Here is a 25,307-nt window from a genome sequence, read left to right on the forward strand (position 1 = left end):
GGAGTGCAGTGGCATGATTACGGTTCACTGCAGCCTCAACTTCCTACGTTCAAGTGATCCTCCCTCTTCAGCCTCTCGAGTAGCTGGGACTATAGGCACATGCCATCACTCCCAGCTATTTTTTTGTATGTTTAGTAGAGACAGGGTTTTGCCATATTGCCAAGGCTGGTCTCAATTACGTGATTTTTTTAAAAATCAAAATTAATCTGGTACAGGTTTTGTTTTTAATCCAAGCCATCTCCATTCTTTACTTTGGATCATAAAGATTAGTCACTAAAGCATTTGATTTCTTAAGTTTCCAAGTTCTCAAGAACAGATCTGGAATCCAAGACATTTCTGCATTGGCTCAGCCTCTGGGGTCATTGGTCCACTTGCAGCTTTGCCCGCTGGTCACATGGGTACATGTACCCAGTGTCCCCCGGACTGAAGAGGAGAAATCAAGAGGGACAAGCGCTGGTCCGCACCCAGCCATGTGAGCAGGAACACATAACCTGCTAGTGCTCCCGCTGCCTTGTTTCCTCATTCGTAAAGAGGGAGTTTTATGAGCTCTAACCTTGCTAAACTTCTCTAGAGGTCCCTAAAGGGCTTTCCTTTTCCTTATTGCACAAGTAAGACAGGAACACATTTTTGTTTGAAGCAAGACACAAGTATACAGAATAAAGTATGACGAGTCTCCAGGCCATCAAGCCACCACCTTTTCCTCTCCCTTCAGCAGAGGTTTCTACTGTCGCCAGGGTGATGTGTATCATTCTGGTATTTTCCCATGCAAGGTGTCTTGCATGTTTTGGTGGCATGATGACACAGAGCCCTCAGGATTGACCGGGTTCTGAAGTATGGCCGACATGCATATCTTCTCCACATTCAGGGGAAATGGAGCCTGTAGCAAAAGAGAAAGTGAATTACTAATTGGATTTATGGCCATTACTCCCAGAGCAGCCCTCTGCCCTCAGTCATCTCGATAGCAGTTCAGATATAATCTCTCTTTGCAAAAGATCCAGAAGACTCTGTAAGGAGAAAGCTGGTACATCTCCTGTTCACCCAATAAAAAGTCAGATTGTTATTAAACTGTCCCTGAAGCTACTGTGATTTACATTCATGTTAATGGTTCTCTTTGTAGAGCAGTCTCTTTAATGGGGGATGCCCTCCGGTTCCTGTTAGTTGCATTTAAAATAAATATTACACCATCTCCAGCTGTCCAGCTCTCCTTACATGCTTTGACTTGCCACTGAAAGTATAGAGGACCAGATATTTTCCCCTGAGAAATGTTAACATATTCAAGAATCCCAACACATTATTGATGTAGTAAAGAGATAGAGGTAACCCAGTTGTCCATCATTGGGAGAACATGGATGGATATTATGGAATAGGATATAACAATCGGAAGCAATGAACTAGATGGATATAAATAAATGTATGGGGAACTTAAAAGCACTGAGTAAAAAGCAAGAAATAGAATGAAGTGCATAGCACAATGCTATGTATGTAATTTACATATGTATACATATGCAAATGTGCTCACACCTATGTAAAATAATGTTACATACATTTTTCAAGGACATAGGTGTACCCAAGGACATATACCAGAGTAGTGTTATATCTCTGGGGGAGAAAGAAATGAGGCTGAAAGAAGAAAGAGAAAAATTATTAACGAACACTGAAGCAGCTCTTACAAGGAGTGATGAACCGAAGACGATGCTATGAAAACGTAGTGCTTTGTTCCTGAAAGTGAGCTGTTGTTCAGTGAGCAAATACCGAATGAATAAAAGCACAAAGTCACCTTTTACTTTTCTTTCCTTCAACTTAAATTTCATTACCAATAAGCATTTACAGACTGCTTTCTATCCATGTGACACAACCCCACTTTGGACAAGTCGCTTTACCTTGCTGAGCCTCAGTTCCTTTAATGGTAAAAATAACAAAGGAAAGGAAACATGAACGACATTATTCCCACATCACGGTGTTGTGAGTATAATTTCTAAGACTGAAGCAAGGCAACATATGAGGCCTGGCACACAGTGGGCACTGGGCAAGCACATCATTTTATTTTTATTTTTAAAGTGCTGGGGTACATGTGCAGAATATGCAGGTTTGTTACATAAGTAAACATGTGTCATGGTGATTTGCAGCACTTACCAACCCATCACCTAGGTATTAAGCCAAGCATGCATTAGCTATTTACCCTAATGCTCCCCCTCCCTCACCCCACCTCCCGACATGCCCCCGTGTGTGTTGTTCCCCTCCTTGTGTCCATGTGTTCCCACTATTCAGCTCCCACTTATAAGTGAGAACATGCAGTGTTTGGCTTTCTGCGTTAGTTTGCTGAGGATGATGGCTTCCTGCCATATCTATGTCCCTGCAGAGGACATGATCTGGTTCCTTTTTATGGCTGCATAGTATTCCACAGTGTACATGTACCACATTTTCTTCATTCAGACTATTATTGATGGGCATTTGGGTTGATTCCATGTCTTTGCTGTTGTGAACAGTGCTGCAATGAACATATGCATGCATGTATCTTTGTATTAGAATGATTTATATTCCTCTGAGTGTATACACAGTAATGGAATTGCTGGGTCAAATGGTATTTCTGGTTCGAGAACTCTGAGGAATTGCCATACCATCTTCCACAATGGTTGAAGTAATTTACATTCCCACCAACAGTGTAAAAGCGTTCCTATTTCTCTGCAAACGAGCCAGCATTGGTTGTTTCATAACCTTTTAATAATCACCATTGCGACTGGTGTGAGATGGTATCTCATTGTGGTTTTGATTTGCATTTCTCTAATGATCAGTGGTGGTGAGCTTTTTTTAATGTTTGTTGGCAGCATGAATGTCTTCTTTTGAGAATTGCCTGTTCATGTCCTTTGCCCACTTTTTAATGGGGTTGTTTGGTTTTTTCTTGTAAGTTTGTTTAAGTTCCTTGTAGATTCTGGATATTAGACCTCTGTCAGATGGATACATTGCAAACATTTTATCCCAATCCATAGATTGCCTGTTCTGATGATAGTTTCTTTTGCTGAAGCACACACTTTTTTTAACCTATGAAGAAGGGGAAAACAATCAGGCCCAAGCAGGGAGAAAGTCAATTGCTCCTTGACATTTATTCCTAACTTACCCACAGGGCCACAGGAGGCAAACAACTGTGTCTGCCACATGATGTTCAACTATCCTCTGCCCCTATATGAGAGAAGGAGAAATCTGGCTACGACCGTCACCCCATTAATGACCAGCATCAATTTGGCATAACTAACACAGGTGCCCCCTTTATCTTCCTCCCCTGCAAAGGTGCAAGCTGACTTGCAGGTGACCTACCCAATCAGATGGGCCCATTCTGCAGACTATGAAGTAGACTCTTCTAAGATATGAGGTCCAAGGTCTAACACACAAAATCAAGGTAGCACAGTCACCCCCAAGGTTCCTGACCACTCCCACACCCAAATTCTCTGTATCTGCCCCAATCCAAAGAATCCCTTAAAGCTTTGTTTTATGTGACTAGAGAGGAAAGCCATGTGCCTCTGTCCTCTCTTTCTTAAACAGTCTATCAAGAGCCTGAGAAAATATTCCTGTTCACAGGCTGAGAAATCCAAGGTTTTCCTTGCAAACAAAAGCCAACAACCATGAAAACAATCTGTAGTCCCAGCTACTCAGGAGGCTGAGGTGGGAGGATTGTTGGAGCCTAGGAGTTTGAGGCTGCAGTCAACTATGATTGTGCCATTACATTCTAGCCTGGAAGACAGAGTAAGATCCTGTCTCTAAAAACAAAATAAAACAAAACAAAATGCAAACTAATAGCAAAAATAGAGTTTTGCAATGTGTATTCAGGGTATAATCAGAGGCATCAAAACCAGGAAACTCCTCAGGTAGAATCCTTAGGAGTTTTTTCTAAACCCAACTCTGATTTTCTTAGAATTTAGACATCTTACTTTCTGCTTCTGGTATTACATTATCTGTTACCTTAGATTGTTAAATTGCTGAGAGTGTGAAGATTTTTCTGCATCTTCATGGGTACCTGGAACTTGAAAATAAAAGGATTAGAAATATCTTCAGAAGCAATAAACAAGCTAGAAAGCCAACTGATCTTTGGAAAGAAAGGTTGAGGGTCTCTCTTATTAGACATTAAAACCTCCTACAATATTAATTAAAATGCAGTATCGATTGAGCAATATTAATTAAAATGCAGTATCGATTGAGCAAAAATTCAGTGCACAATATATAGCATGCCCAAAAACGTTCACAAATACACATAGTCGTTTAGTATATGGAAAAGTTTCCAACTCAAATTAGTGATGAAAGTCTGGGTTATTCAATAAATAGCAGTAAGTACCATTTGCAAAGACATCCATTTTGTCATATAATGACACATCTTTCCCATCTATATCAAAATTAATTCCAGATGGACTAATAATTTAAATGTTTGTAAAATCAATCTTCAAGTTGCTAGAGTAAAATATGGGTGATGATTTATGAAACCCGAGCAGAGAAGGATTTCCTAAGAATGACTAAGAATTAATCAGTGTTAGAGGATAATGCTGATAGATTTTACTCCGTGTAAAGAAAGAATGTATGGTGTCACTGCCTCCCATTGACTTGAGGCAAAGGGCGACAAAATGTCAGGGAGATACTCTAAGCAGACACTTTGACATTGGGAGAGGGTGTATTTGCTGTCTTCACTTTCCAACAATAATCATGTATCATTGTGTAATAATAAATAAAAGCATGTTGTTTTTTACATAAATATCTGAGAACTCAATTTTCTTTTTCTTTCTTTCTTTTTTTTTCTTTGAGATGGAGTCTTGCTCTGCTGCCCAGGCTGAAGTGCAATGATGTGATCTCTGCTCACTGCAACCTCCGCCTCCCAGGTTCAAGTGATTCTCCTACCTCAGCCTCCTGAGTAGCTGGGATTACAGACACCCACCACCACACCCAGCTAATTTTTCTTTTTGTATCTTTAATAGAGACAGGGTTTTACCATGTTGGCCAGGCTGGTCTCAAACTCCTGATCTCAGGTGATCCACCCGCCTCGGCCTCCCAAAGTGCTAGGATTATAGGCATGAGCCACCAAGCCTGGCCTGAGAACTCCATTTTTGAAGTATTTTTCCCTTGACTCACCTGAAAAACAAACAAAAACTAAAGTCGACATGTTCCCAGTTAATTACACTCTTTTTAAAATTTTATTTATTTATTTATTTATTTATTTAAAGATGGAGTTTGCTCTTGTTGCCCAGGCTGGAGTGCAGTGGTGCAATCTCGGCTCACTGCAACCTCTACCTCCCGGGTTCAAGTGATTCTCCTACCTCAGCCTCCCAAGTGCTGGGATTACAGGTGCCTGCCACCATGCCCAGCTAATTTTTTTGTTTTTTTAGTACAGACGGGATTTCACCATGTTGGCCAGGCTGGTCTCAAGCTCCTGATCTCAGGTGATCCACCCGCCTTGGCCTCCCAAAGTGCTAGGATTACAGGCGTGAACCACTGCGCCTGCCTCTTCTCCCCACTTGGACTCCACTTTTTAATCGGTGTATGTGTCTGATGATGCATTTAATGATTTGTTTGCCCATCTGTCTCTGCCACTACGCTGTGATCTTAACAACCAAGAGCTTGGTGTTTGCTAATGGATACCTCTAGAATCTAGCATAGGATATTGAAAGGACAGCTTAAGCATCACTTTGCTGTAAAATGGGAAAAACTACTCCCCATCAGCATTTTCATGAGATGAATATTATATGCATCAGGGCCTAGCACACTGCTTAGAATGTAGTACCTAGCCATTAGCATCAGCTTCCATAATACCAACAATATTCATATTATGTTTGTTAAATGAATGCTTAAATCTTGCTTTATAAAATTATAGTCACACGGTCATGCAAAAGTATACTTAATTAGATTTGGGCGAAGCTGGCAAGGTAAGAGAAGGCAGTTTGGAGGCAGAGCTACGGGGTGAGTTCTGGAATGACAGCACCTCATTGCCAATTATACTCTTTTGCATATATTAAGATGCAATTTTTCAAAGTAACCCAATGAGGTAAATGATTTCATTTTATCTCTGCCTTTGGTTAATGAAGATATTAGGACTCAGTAGTGTAGAGAGTTGTCCAACATCACACAGCGAACAAGAAGCAGAACTGTACAGCATCCCCAGGCTTCGTGCTCCATGAGCTATGCTATGCCCCTACCACCACCACTCCTCCTACTGCACAAACAATTTCTTCTTCTTGCAGAGCTATCTTTAAAAAAAAAAAACAGGTCAGGCGTGGTGGCTCACGCCTGTAATCCCAGCACTTTGGGAGGCTGAGGCGGGCGGATCACGAGGTCAGGAGATGGAGACCATCCTGGCTAACACGGTGAAACCCCTTCTCTACTAAAAATACAAAAATAAATTAGCCAGGCGTGGTGGCAGGCACCTGTAGTCCCAGCTACTCGGGAGGCTGAGGCAGGAGAATGGCATGGACCTGGAAGGCGGAGCTTGCAGTGAGCTGAGATCACGCCACTGCACTCCAGCCTGGGCGACAGAGTGGGACTCCGTCTCAAAAAACAAACAAACAAACAAAAACAAACAATAAACCAGTCCTTTCGAAAATCAGTTCTTATTTTAATGGTATTATTTCTATATATCCATATGCTCAGGCAAAATGTACTACTCCTATCACTCTTGTCCCCAACTTTTCCTAAATGATATGCAAAGAAAACACATAACCTTGAATAAATAATAATTTAAAAGGATAGGTCATTTAAATTAACACATGCAAAATTGTGCATTTCTGTAAGAAGTTACAAAGTCTAGAGCCATAACTCTGTATGCTAAAATACATGTTTACTTTATATATTAATCAAAACACTTAATCTCTCAATCCAGTATATCCGCTGTTCCATTTATTTTTCCAAGAACCCGTGGGTGGAAATTAGCTTCACGTTTATATGACTAAGGGACCGTGTGTTGGCTTTGCCAAATCTAAAGAACATAAGCTCTTAGGAGCTACATGAGAACCAGGAACTTTTCGGTTTTTCTTTTCTCTCTTTTTTTTTTTTTTTTTTTTTTTTTGAGACGGAGCTTGCTCTGTTGCCCAAGCTGGAGTGCAATGGTGCAATCTTGGCTCACTGCAACCTCCACGTCCCAGGTTCAAGTGATTCTTCTGCCTCAGCCTCCCTAACAGCTGGGATTATACGCATAAGCCACCATGCCCGGCTAATTTTTTGTATTTTTAGTAGAGATGGAGCTTCACCATGTTGGCCAAGCGGGTCTCAAACTCCTGGCCTCATGTGCCAGGACCCTTTATCCGCCCATCTCGGCCTCCCAAAGTGCTGGGATTATAGGCATGAGCCACCACACCCAGTTTCTTGTTAATTTGAACTTACTATTCTATCCTAAGCCTTTAGCATGGAAGGGACTCAACAAATATAAATGACCGGATGAATGAATGAAGGGATGAATGAAGATCTGGTTCAGGGGGAGATAGGCCTCCTGTCCTTAGGAAGCCAAAATGTGCTTACAACTTTTATTTGGCATTATTTTCAGAAAGGGACCCTCTTCATATTATAGTAGCTAAAAATAGAAAACTACCTAAATGTTAAGTCACAGGAGACTAATTAAATATATTACAGTCTAGACATGTTCTACAATTAAAATAACATTACAGAAGTCAAGTTGATGTATCACTTAGAATGTTTTCAGTTTCAAGTAACATAAAACCCTGACTGAAATTGACTTTAAAATAGGGACTTTTATTATTGCACATATCAGGAAGTCCAGAGGTAGAAATTTCAGGGTTGGTTGATTCCAAGTTTCAATAATGTCATCGAGGGCCAGGTTCTTTTCATCAGCCTTGCTTTGCCACCCTCATGGGTCACATTTGTCCTCATGTCGATCTCTTTCTCAGTTTCAGGATAGCTACAAAGCTCCAGGCACCACATCCAACAAACGCCATGTCCAGAGGCCTCAAGGACTTTTTCTTCGGGTCTCTTGTCTAGGATCAGGGAAGCTTTTCTCAGAAGCCCCAGCAGATCTCTCATTATCTCTCAAAAGAGACATGTGCCCACCCCTAAACTACTCACTGGAAAGAATAGCAGATGACAACTATTGGTGTAGACCAGTTAGGATGAACCCCTATGATCATGGACGCAGTCACCTTCATCTGATGAGGAGGAGGAAGCCTCTGAACTAAAGTGAAGAAGAGGTATCAGATGTATCCATCAGGATAGACTAGACTATGCAGTAACAAACAACCCCGAGGTTCCAATGGTTTAAAATAACAAAAGTTGGAGCTGGGTGCAGTGCTCATGCCTGTAATCCTAGCACTTCGCAGGGCTGAGACAGGAGATCCTTTGAGCTCAGGAGTTCGAGACCAGCCTGGGCAACATAATGAGACCTCGTTTCTACAAAAAATAAACAAAATTAGCCAGGTGTGGTGGCGCGCACCTATAGTCTCAGCTACTCAGGAGGCTGAGGTGGAAGGATCGCTAAAGCCTGGCAGGTCAAGGCTGCAGTGAGCTGTGATCACACCATTGCACTCCAGCCTGGGCAACAGAGCAAGACCCTGTCTCAAAAAATACATATAAATAATAAAATAAATAAAATAACAAAAGTCTACTTCTTGTGTCACATGGACATCATATCAACAAGGTCCTCTTTTCACCATGGTCTCTCAGATATCCAGGCTGATGGAGGAGTTCCACCTCAAACGTCAATAATCACCTTACCATAAGGAAATAGAGAGCCCTGAAAGGGGTCAGCTCAGTAATTAAAAGCTCTCACCTAGAAGTTACATGTTCCTTCCACTGTCAACTAGGCACAGGGCCCCACTGGTCACAGGGGTCAGGAAGTACAATCTTACGACATGCCTAGAAATGAGAAGAGCCAGAAACATTTGGCAAATAGCCTCATATTCGGTAAGCAATGGAAAAATATTCTGGAAACCCAATATTAACTTTAAAAAGCATGTGGGGAAATACTATCCACTGTTTTATCCCAAGTATCACTTGGAGGATGTGGGTATATAATAAGCTGGAAATAATAATTATCTTGACAAATGGCAATACAATTTCTTTTAGAGACTGTACTACATTTATTTAGGAAGACACCTCATTAAACATCTTGGGGTGGAGGTATGAGCCTGAAAGCAAGGTCTATTGGAGGATGAGAACTTAAGGGAAAGCTAGCTTGCTCTATATTAGAAATAAAGAAGAATTACGGATGAGGGAAAGCAATGAAGAAGGAATACAGGAAGGAATCGGAGGGAATTGCCAAGCACCGTCAAGTATGGCCCCAGGACTTCCAGATATCTTAAAGCATAGCTTCTCAACCCAGACGCAGAGAGAAGATGATTCCTTTGGGGAGGGCTGTCCTGTGCCTTGCAGCGTCCTTGGTCTCTACTCACTTAGAAGACAGTAGCACTTGCAACAACCAAAAATGTTGTAACAACCGAAAGCGTCTCTGGTTGTTGCCAAATGTCCTCTGAGTGGCAAAATCTCCCTCTGTTGAGAACCCTCCCTCCCCAAATGCCCTAAACCTTAAGTGAAGTCTACCAGATATGCAAATATTTTATATGAGTTGTTTCTCTTGGGATATGCAAGGAGGGGGCAAATTCCACAATGGAGGTCAGTGCGAGTCACAGAGCAGAGAGCGAAGGTCCAGCAGAAGGAGGAAGAGCCCAAAGTGGCCGCCTTCCCCTCTCCTCCCAAACCCCAGAAATTCATGTAGCTTGCAGTGGGCATTGTGTGCTTACCCTGAATGTGATTTGGGGAGGGAGGTGAACTAAATTTCCAAGATTTAAAGAGACAGGGAGAATATAAATAGATACATACATAGAGACAGTAAGAAGGCGTAGGATAATACGTGTTAAGGCTTCCTCCCCTTGGCCGGGCGCGGTGGCTCAAGCCTGTAATCCCAGCACTTTGGGAGGCCGAGACGGGCAGATCACGAGGTCAGGAGATCGAGACCATCCTGGCTAACACGGTGAAACCCTGTCTCTACTAAAAACTACAAAAAACTAGCCGGGCGAGGTGGCGGGCGCCTGTAGTCCCAGCTACTCGGGAGGCTGAGGCAGGAGAATGGCGGGAACCCGGGAGGCGGAGCTTGCAGTGAGCTGAGATCCGGCCACTGCACTCCAGCCCGGGCGACAGAGCAAGACTCTGTCTCAAAAAAAAATAAAAAAATAAAAAAATAAAATTAAAAAAAAAAAAGGCTTCCTCCCCAGCATCCATTCCTTCTCTTAATACCTCTACCACTGGGTGAAGACACGGTGTCTGGGTGCATCCTCCTGCCCCTACCTCCCAAAGATCCAAGTTGTTCAAACACGGTATTCTCGCGTCTTTTGTTTTAGTGATTAGTTCACAAGCGGGCCAATCCAAGCAGAGCTCAGGACTGTTGTGCAAAAGCTATGAGAAGTGAGGCTCTTCCTCCCTGTGAAGACGGATGTGAGAGCCTGAATCCTAGTCTTGTTGCCAGAAGGGAAGCCAGCCCGAGAATAAAGCCAGTCAATATACAAGAGTCACTAGAGAACGATGAAGAAACTGAGCAGGAGGTCTCATCAAGCCAGGCGTGAAACCTATCCTGCCACTGAGTGTTTCAAGTATATAAGCCAAAATAATTCCACTTCTTGTCTAAGCAAGTGTGAACTGGGTTTTCTGTTACAGAAAGCCTTCTCACTGATTAACATACAGACAGTATATATTCACATACACACATAATTTAAAGGTCTAGATCAAAAAACATCAAAAATTAACAGTGATGCAGATTGTAGGAGCGTGGGCAACTTTAATTTCCCCTTTATGCTTATCTGAATTGTCTATAAAAAATATGCATTAGTTTCACTAGCAGAAAGAAATCATTTGTAATAATGTAATATTTATGGGTGAAGTGCCATGGTCCTGGGATTTATTTTAAACTACCTTAGCAAAAAGAAAAAGTTGGAGGGAGATAGATAAAACAAATTTGACAATATATCAATATTGATATTAACGCTAGGTGACGGGACATGAGGGGTCATTGTACTATTCTAGCTTTTATAATTTTGAAAATTCACATAATAAAATGATGAAAGAAGGAAGGAAAGAGGGAGGGAGAGAGGGAGGAAAGTGAGGAGGGAGAGAGGGAGAGAGGGAGGGGGAATCTGCAGAGGTTGTTGTAATTACCATTGCTGGCTTTGCACTGTGCTGCATCTGTCCCGATGGGTCCTGAGTGTGCCTGTCCATTGCCTGGCGACTTCCCGTGGGTGAACACATCCTTCATAACTTCTCTGTCCTTCCTCTGGATTGCACTGCTTTGGAGGCGGCTGTGAAACCTGGACATCAACGCATTGCTCAGCAACCTCCCTGCCCACCCCCTCCATCACCAGCAACAAAATGTGTATATTTATATTTGTGTCAGTACTGCAAAAAAAAAGCATATATATATGTATATATATGTGTGTGTATATGTGTGTGTGTGTGTATATATATATATCTTCAGTGCTGGACTTGTTGTCTTATTTTGCAGTAGCATTTGAAATAATGTCAGATGTCCCCATCGTGACGGGGAGCTTCCATGAATTAGATTAATTCCGTGAATTGGATAAAATAAATCCAGACATTACTGAAATTAACTAATTTTCTTTATAAAGCATCTGATGACAGTGATGAAAATCTGGCATCATTTAACTGTGTGCAAAGTTCTTTTCCTGCAAATGGAGACAATTCATTTAGAGTACAGCTTCATTTTCTTACATGCAAAGAAAATTTAGAATGAAAAGGATTTAAGTGAATTTAGAAAAATAGATACGTAGTCTTCACGGGGTGATATGTAACCTTCCTGCTGTAGGTTCATGTGTTGAATCCTCGAGACTACTTGTTATTTGTTTTCTAAGGTTGCATGACCAATTGCTACAAACATGGTGGCTTAAAACAACAGAATTCATTCTTACAGTTCTGGAGGCCAGAAGTCCAAAATCAAGGTGTCCACAGGGCCACACTCCCTCTGAAGGCTCTGGGGGACAATGTTTCCTTGCTCCTTTCAGCTTCTGGTGGCTGTCAGCTTTCCTTGTGGCCACAGCACTCCATCTCCACCTTCGTCTTCATATGGCCTTCTCTTCCATGTCTCTGTGTCTCCTCCTCTCTGTCTTATAATGACACCTGTCATAGGATTTAGGGCTCACCTGGATCATCCAGAATGATTTCATCTCAAGATCCTTAATTCCATCTGCAAAGACTTTTTTAAAAAAACAGGGTACTTTCACAGGTTCTGAGTATACATACCTTTTGGATGGACTACCGTTCAACCCACTACACTACTTACGCTAACTTGGAAGCAGATGTTAACATTTCTTCAGCAGTTTTGGCAATGTTACCACTGTAGCACTTTGAATGCCAACCAATAGTTTGTGTCACTTACCCTTTCATCATCAACTTTCTTAAGAAATAGAAACTCAGCACTTAATTTTTTATTAATCATGCACTTAATTTTTAACCTCCTTGCTGCTCAAAGCATTTATTGTAAAGTTTTAGAAAAATATTAACAAATAAAAATAAAGCAATATTTGTGATGCCCCCCATACAGCAAGTAACAAGACTACTCTAACAAGAGCATTTTGACTATGCCCTACAGATCGACTGCTCAGATCCTATTTCCCCCACATTTTTTATGCACACATAACCTAAAATCTGCTTTATTTCCATCGGATGCTGCAGACTAATGGTCGACCAGCTTTGCACATCTCATAAACTGCAGCAGGAGCCATGGCACAACTAGATGGCACACCAAGTGACCAGCAGGGGCAGTCGCATCAAATACCTCCTTAGATCTGAAGGAATTAGCTGTTCTGAGCTGCTCATACCCAACTGCACTTAGTTTTATCACTGAGTGCCCTGCATGCTATCCTTGAAAGGGAGGTGCTAGTTATATTCCATCTAGAAAGAATGGGAAAAGAAACCCAGGAGAAAAGAGTAGGATTATTTTCAGTCCTTTTTCAAAATTACTAACATATTAAAGTGAGAATTTCAAACACTGCTATACAGCCTTGGAAGAAGTTGTTCTAATCAACAGGTTTACCAAATACTTGGCTTTATTTAAGTCAATTAATAATAAAAATACTTTATTTAAAATAAAAAATCAATCTGGGCACAGTAGTGCTCATCTGTAATCCCAGCTACTTGGGAGGCTGAGCTGGAAGGATCGCTTGAGGCTGGGAGTTTGAGACCAGCCTGGGCAACATAGTGAGACCCCATCTTTAAACAAACAAATAAATAAATAAAAATAAAAACATAAAAAGTCAGGAAAATTACAAACTACATGTAAAGTCAGGATAGTAGAGACAAGTTAGGACCATCCTAGGCAATCAGAGACATGAATTATCTTACCTAGAACACAAATAGGTTTTCCTATAGTTTAATTTTTTCCAGAATGTCATACATGTGGAATCTTCCTTCTGAGTCTGGCTTCTTTAACTTGGCATAATGCACTTAAGATGCATTCATGTTATTGCATGTATCAATAGTTTGTTATTTTTATTGCTGAGTGTGGATGTATCAAAATTTGTTTATTCATTCACCTGTTATAAGGCATTTGACTTGTTTTCAGTTTTTGGTGATTACAGATAGTATTGCTATAAATATTCATGTATAGGTTTTCATTTCTCTAGGTTAAACATTTAAGAGAATTGCTGAGTCATATGGAAAATGTATATGTAATTTTATAAGAGATTGCCAAACTGTTTTTCAAAAATGGTGGCTATCCTTTGGCAGTCCTACCTGCAATATATGATAATCCCAGTGTCCTACCTGCAATATATGATAATCCCAGTGTCCTACCTGCAATATATGATAATTCCAGTGTCCTACCTGCAATATATGGTAATCCCAGTGTCCTACCTGCAATATGTGATAATCCCAGTTGCACTGAATGAACGCTCACCGGCACTTGGTACTGCCAGGCTTATTTGATTGTTTGTTTTTTAACCACTCTAATAGGTATGCAGTGGTGTCTTTTATGGTTTTCATTTGCATTTACCTAATGAATAATATTGAGCTTCCTTTCACATACTTATTTGTCACGTATATGTCTTGCTTGGTAAAGTGTTAACATTTTTTGCCAATTATATAATTGAGTTTCTTTCTTACTGAGGTTTGAGAGCTCTTTACATATTCTGGACATAAGTTTCTTATCAGATATGTGATTTTAAAATATTTTCACTCAATCTACAGCTTGTCTTTTTATTCTTTTAGCAGTTACTCGCTCAGAGCAAGAGATCTCAATTTTTATGAAGTTCATTTATCAAATTTTTAATTGATCATGTTTTTAGTATTATATCTGAGAGAAAGCTTTCACTGAACTCAAGATCACAAAGATTTTCTTCCATTTTTTTCTCTTAAGAATTTTATGGTTTTTTATGTTTAGTTCTCTGACCCATTTTAATTTTTAAAAGGCATGAGGTTTAGGTCTAGGTTCTTATTTTGTAAATGAAGGTCCTATTAGTACAACACTGTTTGTTGAAAAGACAATCCTTTCTCCATTGAATTGCCTTCCATCTTTGTCAAAATCAACTGATCATATTTGTGTGGTTCTGTTTCTGTACTATCTGTTCCATTTATCTACGTGTTTGTCCTTTTGCCCATACCACACTGTCTTCATGGCTATGATGTTATAGTAAGTCTTCAGTTCAGGTAGTGTTAGTCCTCTAACTTTGTTCTTTTTCAAAACCGTTCTGGCTATTGTAATTCCTCTGCCTTTCCATAAAAATGTTAGAATCAGCTATAAAAATCCTGTTATTTTATTTGGGATTGCATGGAATCTACATCAATATGGGGAGGATGGACATGTTAATAAGACTGAGTATTTCAACCCATGAGCAGAATATATTTTTTCATTTATTTCCATCTTTGTTGATTTTTTTCATTAGCATTTTGTCATCTTCAGCGTACCAACCTATATGTACTTTGCTAGATTCACAACTATTCCATTTTTAAATTTTTTGGAGCTATTGTAATTGATCCTTTCTTTGTAATTTCTATTTGCCATTGTTTATTGTTAGTACATACATGTATGAGGTTTTTATATTTACCATGTATCTTGCAACATTGCTAAACTCATTAATTTCAGTTTTCTAGAAGATTCATTGGAATTTTCTATGTAGACAATCATGCCATCTGTGAATGGAGGCAGTTTAATTTTTTTTCTTTCCATTATAAGTGCATTTTTACCCTGCTATACTATGGCTGGGACTGCCAGCATGATATTGCCTTATTTCTGATCTTAGGGAGAAAGCATTCTGTCTTTCACTATTAAGTATGTTAGTTGCAGCGTTTTTGTTAATGCCATTCATCAGATTAAAAAATTCCTCTATTTCCAGTTTGTTGAAAATTTAAAATACAAATAGATTTTGAACTTTGTAAAATGCTTTTCTGCATCTACTAACATGATTATGTGTTTTTTCTTCTTTAGTAGGTTAATATGGTATTTGCACTGATTGACTTTCAAATGTGAACCAGTCTTCATTCCTGAAACAAACGTTACTTAGCCAAAATTTTGTACATACATTACTAGATTTCATTTGTTAATATTTTGAGATTTTTTGTATTTATGTTTATGAGGGAAATTAGTCTGCAGCTGTCTCTCCTGCTGTATCATTGTCTGGTTTTGGTATTAGAATAATTCTACCCTCATAAAGTGAGCATCCTCTTTTACCTTTCTGAAGACATTGTGTAGAACTGATATTATTTCTTCTTAAAATAATCACCAGTGAAATCATAAAGTTTTCTTTGTTGGAAGGTTTTTAACTACAGTTTGTTTAATAGATAAGTACTAGTGAGGTTATCTATTTCTTCTTGAATGAGCTTGGGTAGTTTGGGTCTTTCAGGGAATTGGTCCATTTCATCTGTGTTGTTAAATTTACTTACATAAAGTTGTTCTTAATATTTTCTTATAATTTTAACTTCTATAGGGTCAGTAGAAAGGCACCTCTTTTACTCCTGATTTTGGAAACATGTAGTCTTCTCTTTCTCTTGATCAGTTTAGCTGAAAGTATTTACTTTTTCATTTAAAAAAAATTTTTTTTAAGAAACAGCTTTATTACTTTGGTTCTCTATTGTTTTTCCTTTTTCTGTTTCATTGATTTCTGCTTTAGTCTCTTATTTCCTTTCTTGTGCTTACATTGGACTAGTTTGCTCTTTCTTTTCTGGTTTCTTAAGGTGACAACTCTCATGGTTACTCTTTCATGGTGTATGTTTCTTTTATCCTCTTATTTTCAACCTATTTGTACCTTTGAGCCTAATATGTGTCTGTTATACACAGCATATAGTTAGATATGGCTTTTTATCCAGTTTTTTAATCCACTGATTCTTTCTTCTGCCATCTCAATTCTGCTGTTGACCCCTTCTAAATAATTTTACTTTCAGTTATTGTACTTCTCAATTCTGAATTTCCATTTAACTCATTTTTACAATTTCTGTCTCATTGAAAGTCTCTATTTATTGAATCATTTTAGCCATACTTTCCCTTAATTCTTTAGTTTCCTTTAGTTCTTTGAACATATTATACCTGCCTTGAAGTCCTTGCACTCTAAATCCAACATTTGATACCAAGAGACAGACAGTTTCTAATGACTGCTTTTTCCCCCACTGAATACGGGCACACTTTTCATTTCTTTGAAGATCTTATTTTTCATTGAAAACTGAATTTGTGTGTGTATGAGAGAGACAGGGTCTGGCTCAGTCGCCCAGGTTGGAATGCAGTGGTGCAATCTTGATTCACTGCAGCCTCAGCCTCCCAGGCTCAAGCAATTCTCCCATGTCAGCCTCTTGAGTAGCTGGGACTACAGGCAAGTGCCACCACACCCGGCTAATTTTGTGTTTTTTGTAGAGATGGGGTTTCACCATGTTGCCCAAGTTGGCCTCAAACTCCTGAGCTCAAGTGATCCACCTGCCCCAGCCTCCCAATGTGCTGGGATTACAGGAACGAGCCACTGTGCCCAACCAAAAAAACCTGAATATTTTAGATAATATATCATAACAAAATCCAATATATCATTGGATTTTGCTTTTTCCCTGCTGAAGATTGTAGTTGTTGTTACACTGGCTGGCTTTTTTGGTTTGCTTATTACTTTGCTGAGTAATTTACCTGTACTAAATCTGTGCAATCTGTTTCCCTTGAACTGTTCAGCTGTTGATGTCTTTACATTCCTTTTGGTGGTGGTGGTTTTAAGCCTGGCTCCCTATGACATTCATCCCTGTCTGCATAGTGTAATGGTAAGGCAAAGATTAGAGAGAGGCTCTGCTCAACCACCTTGAGCCAGTAATCTTTCCATTCCTTGTCAACGGATCTGTATGTGGGTAAAGGAGAATATTAAAAGATCAAGTCTTCCCAGCCATTACTTTTCACTGAGTCCTTTTCCATCTCCTCTGTGTATGCAAACAGCCTCAGCGCTGGCCAAGACGATGGCTGGCTTGAGCACTCTTCTGCCTTGCTGTGCATCCATGCAGCCTCAGCTAGTTTGCCCCAACCACCACTACAACCTTAGGCCCAAACAACTGGCATGTTTACTCCACCACCAACAACACGGGGTGTGGGCATTTCCCACTACTCCAAATCTGACCCAAGTGGACTCCCTTTGACTATGATAGAGAAGCTTCCAGTTTTCATCTGGCAAAACCTATCCCAGGCAGAACCTCAGTGTGAACTGAACTTGTGGAGTGTTGTGAGGTGGAAGAGGAACAGGAGCATCTGCAGGCCAGAACACTACAAATTCTCCTGTTTCTTACCTAGTGTTTAGCGGTTTTTCAAATATAAATGCTTCTCAGATTGTTATGTGCCTTTGGACAATTTCCAGGTGCTGAAAGGTTGTTGTTGTTCTTTTTTCCAATTTGCCTATGTTTATAGTTAACTTTTAAAAAACAGAATTTGCCACTCTCCTCACTCAGCCATAGCCAGAGTGAGCAACCACTTACTTTTGAAAGATACAGAAAAAACTTGCAAAAACTTAAGTTCTTAATTATAGCTCTAAAAGTTATTCTATATTTAATGTCTACATGTATTTTATACGACTTTAAGTAGTGTGTACATACCGTTTTTAATTTTGTTTTTCTTTAATTGTTATTTTATATGTTCATTTTGATGTATTGGCATAACTCACTCACAGAATGCCATCATGTTCACATTCCATGGACAACAGTATACTTTTAAAAGTCTTCTAACACATGAGCCTTTCAATTTTGTATGTTGGCTTGGAAACCAACCTTGTTCTTTTCAGGTTGCTCAGAGAGCTTTTCATAAGTTTTGTGAAATAAATACTCACGTCACCATCTCAATGGCTTCTTATAGAGTCAGTGAGAGTAGTCTCTCACAGATTGTGAAGAAATTCTAACATTCAGGACAGCTTGACACACCTTAAAACCCACATGCTTACTATGCTGATGAATAATTGCAGAACTTATAAAGCCACATTATAAAATGTAACTGTGATTTATAATTCAGATACCAGGTATCTTAGTTCATTTTCTGCTGTTTAACAGAATATCATAGACTAGGTAATTTATAAAGAAAATAAGTTTATTTGGCTCATGGTTCTGGGGGCTGGGAAGTCCAAGGGCACGGTGTTGGTATCTGACAAGGACTTTCATGCTATGTCACATCACGGCGGAAGGGCAAGCAAGCACATGAGACAGAGAGAGGAAACTAGGCTGGACACATCCTTTTTAGCAGGAACCCACTACCTCCATAAACGCATTTATCTATTTATGAGGACAGAGCTCTCATGGCCTAATCCCCTCTAAAAGGCCTCACCTCTTAATGCTCTTATAATGGCAATTAAATTTCAACATGATTTTTGGAGGGGACATTCAAACCGTGGTACTAAGTATCTTATTCTGGATACAGATTTTCTTAATATATCTCACCCTTTCTATAATTTTTACATGTCGTCTATATCTAGCTTTGTATCTATTCATCTCTGTACAAAGTGAAGTCATTTATATTCACAGTTCATACTTTACGACAGTACTAAAAATGGCTGGATAAATGCTGGGTAACCAAATGTGGACAATCAAATATGATCACTACAGTATAACTGCTAACACTTCAACTTTTCAAGGTATACTAATCCTATATTGGATAAAAATGCTTTAAACTAAAAAGCACTTTACAACCAGAATTCCATATTTCCTAAAATTTTATGGAAGAGTGTATTTCCAAAAGTATTAGCTCTCCATTACACACTTATTACTGCATATACTAAAGTCATTGTACCTTGCTTTCTATTTTCTACTCTGTTAAAGCGTAAATCAAATTGATTTGGTGTGGCCTAGTGGTAGTACACAATAATGTGCCAGAAAAAAAAGTGCTTCGGGGAGGCAAAAAGAAACATAAAGAGGTGACAGTTTTTCCTTTAAATCCATATGCAGTAATAAATATATCAATGCTACCTATGGGTTTTACAGAAATTTATAAAAGTCTCTTTATAAAATTCATGTCTTAGTCTTCTAAACATATTTCATCAGTGAACAGCTGTTTATGGTTAACCAAAATAAGCCCTTACTGTATTTTAATACATTGATTTCCCCAAATCAGCACATTGCAGGCCTCATTTAGGTTTTCTTAAAAAATCAATCACACAAACACTGGATAGGAGATATGACCTATGGGCAGTGCCTGTGAAACTGAAGAACTGGTCACAACTTCTACAAGGGTCAGCCCACAATATTACTGCAACAAAAACCAACAATGTGGATGAAAAATGCAGAGTCTGACCATAAAGGATTAGTCCTACTGGCTGCCCCCCAGCACCAAGCACATTGGGAAGACTAGGCTGAGTTCCAGGCACATGCTAGAGCCATACACAGGAGGCCAACTAAAATAAGAAAGAGAATTAAGTAAAGAAACTGAATGCATTTTAGCCCTGAGGAGAGAAAATCAAGGAGATTTGAGAGCAATATTTGAATATTTGAAGTGTGGTTGTAGCAGGTTCTGTCCCCATAGCTCACCACCATCCAACCTCTCCATCCTACTCACTTCCTTCATGCTAACCAGATTTGTTTAGATGGCCCCAGAGACCCCTGGATCTTAGTAAGAAGAGACCTTACCTAAGTGTCAGGCATAGCATCATGATGGGTCTAAACCAATCATAGTAATCTTCCTCGTGACCTGTGATTGATCTAAGGGTGATCATATTACCAAATTCTGGCTACAGAAGTCAGTTGAATCATGCCCTTGGAAAGATTTTTGCTTGCCTTATAAGAAGGAAAGTTGACTGGCATGCACTTCACTTGCAAGTTCTTTCTCTTTCTTGCTGCCTGAGGATACAGCAGTCAACTCATGACTAAGAGGTGCCATCACACTAAGAATGTCAATGCAGAAAGATAGAACACATCTATATCTTTGAGAGCTGTACTGTCTGTCTGCAGATATTTTGCTTTATGAGGAAAAACAAGCTTCCATTTGTTTAACCACTGTAGTAAGGTATTCTGCTCACTGTAGCCAAACACACTCCTAAAAGATACTATCATCATGGGGAAAAAAACACATTTGGTCCTCAGAAGTTCTAGAAAGCAAAACTGAAACCACAGAGAGGAAGTTACAAGGAGGAAGATTTTGGGTCAATATCAGAAATCATTTTCTACCAAATAGAATTACTAGAAAAAGAGGTTGCTTTGGAGTCGATGATCCCTCATCACAAGCACATTAAGAATGTGGCTGCCTGCCTGAAGAAGAAATTTCTGCATGAGTCAAGAGGTTCCAAAGTCCCTTTCAACTCTAATTACTATACCATACCTTTACATTCGAAAAAGCACTACTAATATTTCCTAGTCATATATAAGGCTTTAAAAGAGTGACAGATGACCAATTATTCTTCTAGACTGCTCAGGATTAAAAACCATACCTTCCTGACACCAAGTATCTCAATATTTGGAAATATGCAGATGTTGTTCCAAGTTTCTTTCACTTTGGCATTTGTGTTGAACCAATCAGTGTCCCATAATTTATTGCTACAGACTGCATTTGAATTAAAGACTGACTGTTTGATTTAGGACTATTCTGGTCAAATTTCCATTTTGAGAACAATGCTTCACTCTGAATGAGTCACCTCCATTCTGATTGCTGAATGCCAGAAGAGCTCATCTTCTGTTGTGGCAACTTCTCACAGCCCCAGATATACTGTACATTACATCCTCTAAAGGGTTTATCAATTCTTATTTTAATCATGCTCAAGGATACCCCATGAGAAGCTACCTCCATATATTATGACCCATTCTACATGTGGTCAACAGGATGGAGACAACATTTTAATGGCCACATTCTGGCTTCTTTCTGGAAATTCACTGAAGATGAACTGAATGTTAAGTTTGAATGACAGGATGTGACACTGAAGGAATTACTCATGAATGTCATTTTAACTGCATGAACTTGTCATTTTAACTCCACACTCAGATTCCATAACGTTTATTGAACACCAAACATGGAAATGGTAGTTTTTTGTAGAGACTCACTAAAAGTTGTAGAGACAACTAAAATGCAAAGCATACCAGGATAAGCAAGATGACAGGGCAATGGTAATGATGCCTTTTAATTGTTTGCAACACTTCTCAGTTTGTATGTCAGGACAGACAGCATTGTTCCAATTTTAGAGATGAGGAAGCTGAGGCTCAGAAACAAACAGATCAACTACAAGCAGGCAGAATGAAATAGGGCTTTGTAGAGGTAGGAACAGCTCCACGATTCCTTATCTGAAGCCCTTGGGAGCACTGGCATGTACAGTCTTCAGTTTCTAGGGAGATAATGTACTGCCTCACTATTTATTAACACCCACATCAGAGCCCAAGCATCCCTCTGTCATTAATATATTTATGCAGCACCACCAATTATATAAATATCCACACTTCACGAGATAAATAAAGATTACAAAGGGCTTTGAGGTCAGGTGAGTGATGTAAATGCTTTCCACTTTCAGAGCTTTTTGGATTTCAGAAGTACAGAGAAGAAACCATAGGCCTGTTTCAGCAGTAGAGAACTAGTCTATTTAGAGAATTGAATTGAGGGAGGTGTCACAAAGAAAGTGACATCTTAGCTAGGGAAGTAGTATACATTTCTTGTAAAGGAAATTACATTGCTTAACTCCTTTGTGAGACAAAGTATTGCTCTATTTCCCAGGCTGGTCCTGAACTCCTGGCCTCAAGTGATCCTTCTGCCACAGCTTCCCACAGCGCTGGGATTATAGGCATGAGCCACTGTGCCTGGTCCTAAAGGAAATTAAACAAAAACGAAACAGGAGACATGGTGCAAGGAAGGCATTTCAGGTGATCACAGATGGGCTCCACATGATGTTTGTCACATCCCCAAAGGCCCAGCAGTCCACGAGGGTGACTAACCATCCCGGTCTGCCCCGGACTCTCCTGGTTTTAGCATTTAAAGTCTTTAGCATTTAAAGACCCCAGTCCCAGGTAACCTGGGAGAGTTGGTCACCTAATGGTCCCATGATCCATTTTCTTTGTTGATGAGTGTCTCATTCAGCAGATCTCCAAGTTGCAGTTTGGGTTTGTGCTGCCAACGAGAGCCTTCAACGGTGCCCAGCATTTCCCAGGTGCAGGCCTCATATGAGCGGGACTGAAGCAAAGGCCATGGAGCCACTAAAAGGAGTCTACAGCCCAAGCAATGGGGCTCATCTTGGTTGTGCACCTCTGGAGCCAGACACAGCCCACAAATGAGAGTCACGGTGATTTCAGATGTAGAAAGTGGAAAGAGAGCATTTTAGCTCACTTTTTTTCTGTACAAATAAATTATTCCTGGTAAAGGGACTCTGAATTTGAGCAACACCTTTATGGATTATTTGGGGATCATTTCGTTGATGGCTATTGTTCAAAAGGAGGGTCAGCAAATCCATCCCAACAAATGAAACTTTCGGCTGGAAAACAGTGTTTGGGAATATCCAGATATTCATTCTACTTTCACTCCTGAATAACTTAGCTGGGTACTCAATGTAGATGAATTATTTTTTGCTTTCCACAGCTTTGTCTTGCAGTCTCAGCCTCTATGTTGATCATTTGTAATTAAGCTTAGAGTATGAGGCAATGTTCATACAGCACATCACACACAAAAATGTAAAGCTGGATCTAATAGAAACGATAAAAGCCAAATCCAGACAACATTTTCTCCAGAAGAAGCAACTTGCCAGAACAATGTGGCTAACACCTATTTTTAGTCATGAGGATTATACTAATTATCACCAAGTGGTGTTGTCCTTTGTTACTGGGGTATTGCATAGTGTTTTTCCTGTCTCTGGTTTCCCAAGGATGGAACACAAACTGTCACTACACGTTACACAAACCTTCCTGAAACCTGGATCCGGGCAGCTTCACTGGTTTAAGTCTGGACAGGACAGAGCCCAGTCAGACACCTCCCTAATCTTAACGCCCTCAGGAAAAGTGTTGATAGGAACTGTTTTAATTCCAGTGCTCACCAAGTTGTACATAGTCTCTAAGTGACACAAGCATTATTTACAAATGAGGGTGTGTCTGCATTGAGATGTTTTTGTAGTTTTCAGATATAATCATAACCACAACCTTGGGCAACATAAGTAAGAAACACTGAAAGAAGATACAACATACACTCACCAAGCAGGCTTTACAAAATCTGATGTATTTGGCACCATTTTGTTTTCAAGAAGAGAACTAGAGTCATGGAGCCAATTGAATGAGGAGGGGAGGAAATTAGGAAATAAAGACCTAACATATTACAAAATAACCAAGATATTCATAATAGCTGGAATAAGAAATAAAATAAAATTGATACCTAAATATGGTCCAAATTCAAGGAAAGAACACCCTCCCCCCCAGCTCCCGCCACACACACAGACACACACTGGTAAAATAGTAAATGTCAAAGGGTAACTTTCTATCTTGTACATTCATTTATATATTTATTCATGTTCATTTAACAAATATTCATTCAGAACCTAATAGGTGTCAGACATTAGGGTAGACTGTTAAAAAGACATGATTCTTGCCTCTAAAAAGTTGACTAGACTCTAGCAGAAAAAACAATCAGATAAAGATATTCAAGGAATAACATGGTGAGGGATGTGACTTCAATAAATAACAGTCCTTCCCATTAAGAAAGCATTTTGTACTTTACAAGATTCTTTCACATCTTGTGGTGTCCTTCTGAGTCATTGTGTCTAAGGTATGTCTCTTAAAAATGGAATATGGTTGAGTATATTCTCCAACACAATCTGAGATTTCCTGTGTTTTAAATGAATAATTTGCTCACTGATATTTCAACTTATTTCTACCATCTAATTTTGTGGGTATTTTATTGCTACATTGCTTATTTCTTCTTCTCCATGTTCTTTCCTCCATGGGATCAAGCTTTCTTTAATCTCTTTTGTTTCCTTCTCCTGACTTGAAGTTATACATTGTATTTCTATTCTTCTAGTACGTTACCACTTAAACGTTTATGTTTAACATGAGCAAATAATAAAGTCAATGCTTGTTATCATGAGGTATTAGAGGTGGGTAATAATTTCTGCTCCAAAGAAACAGATAAGTGTCACTGGAATATCACTATCCCAGCTATATGAAAAAATAAAATTTGTGACTAGGATGTGAATATATCTGTGCTTTCATTTGGGTCATCTATATTTTACAGTTTTGTTTTTGTTTTTGTTTGTTTCTGTCTTGTCTATTTTCCAGAAATGGAATTTTACCACACATTCTGCAAAATGGCTTGCATTTTGTCTCACTTACCAATGCTTTACGGAAATCCCTTCCATTCAACTGATATAACTCCATTTCATTCTCATTAATGGCTACATAATATTCTATTACTGGACAACCACTTTGTCACCAGGTTTTTATTATTTTGCTCTGGGGGTTTGTTTTTCCATTTGCTACTATGAATAATTTCTCAATGTGTTTTCCAGCTATCCAATCTCTGGAAATAAAATTTTTTAAAAAGGAGACTTCTTGGTCAAAGAGCATATATATTTTAAATTTTAATACATTCTACCAGCTAGCCTTCCAAAAGAATCTAAAATTATTCGCATTTCTATGAACACGAAAATGCTGAAAAAGATTTGAAAAGGATCTCGAAGGAGCACCAACCTTGACCACTGTGGGGAGGTGGGGAGAAAATTAAAATTTATAAAAAGAATAATTAAGCCTGCTATGGTTATTCAACTAACAACACATAAATTGTATTAAAGGTTGTAAATATGAAGACTACACAAATACATGAAAAAGAGAAAAATCTGAAATAAGATCACAAAAACATGCAAAAATGTCTTTTGCATGCAGCAATGTGCTATGCTAGTATAAAGCGTTATTACAGAATGAAAGAGTAGTGCTTAAAATTATATTTCCTT

General features: G+C 39.2%; 1 long non-coding RNA gene across 2 annotated transcripts; it reads right to left on the minus strand.

The window, feature by feature from the left end:
• Positions 1-207: 207 nt before the first annotated feature.
• On the minus strand, positions 208-13,025 carry LOC117064069. Of its 2 annotated transcripts, none has more exons than XR_004429237.1 (5): positions 11,892-13,025; positions 11,125-11,273; positions 10,261-10,393; positions 8,747-8,832; positions 208-877 (listed from the first exon to the last, which is right to left on the minus strand). It is a non-coding gene; the product is annotated as an uncharacterized LOC117064069 (long non-coding RNA). The 2 variants fall into 2 exon arrangements; XR_004429238.1 differs by lacking the exon at positions 208-877 and adding an exon at positions 5,070-5,109.
• Between the last annotated feature and the right edge of the window lie 12,282 nt (positions 13,026-25,307).

Source organism: Trachypithecus francoisi, unplaced genomic scaffold, assembly GCF_009764315.1.
Source record: "Trachypithecus francoisi isolate TF-2019V2 unplaced genomic scaffold, Tfra_2.0 Lachesis_group19, whole genome shotgun sequence".
NCBI lineage: Eukaryota > Metazoa > Chordata > Mammalia > Primates > Cercopithecidae > Trachypithecus > Trachypithecus francoisi.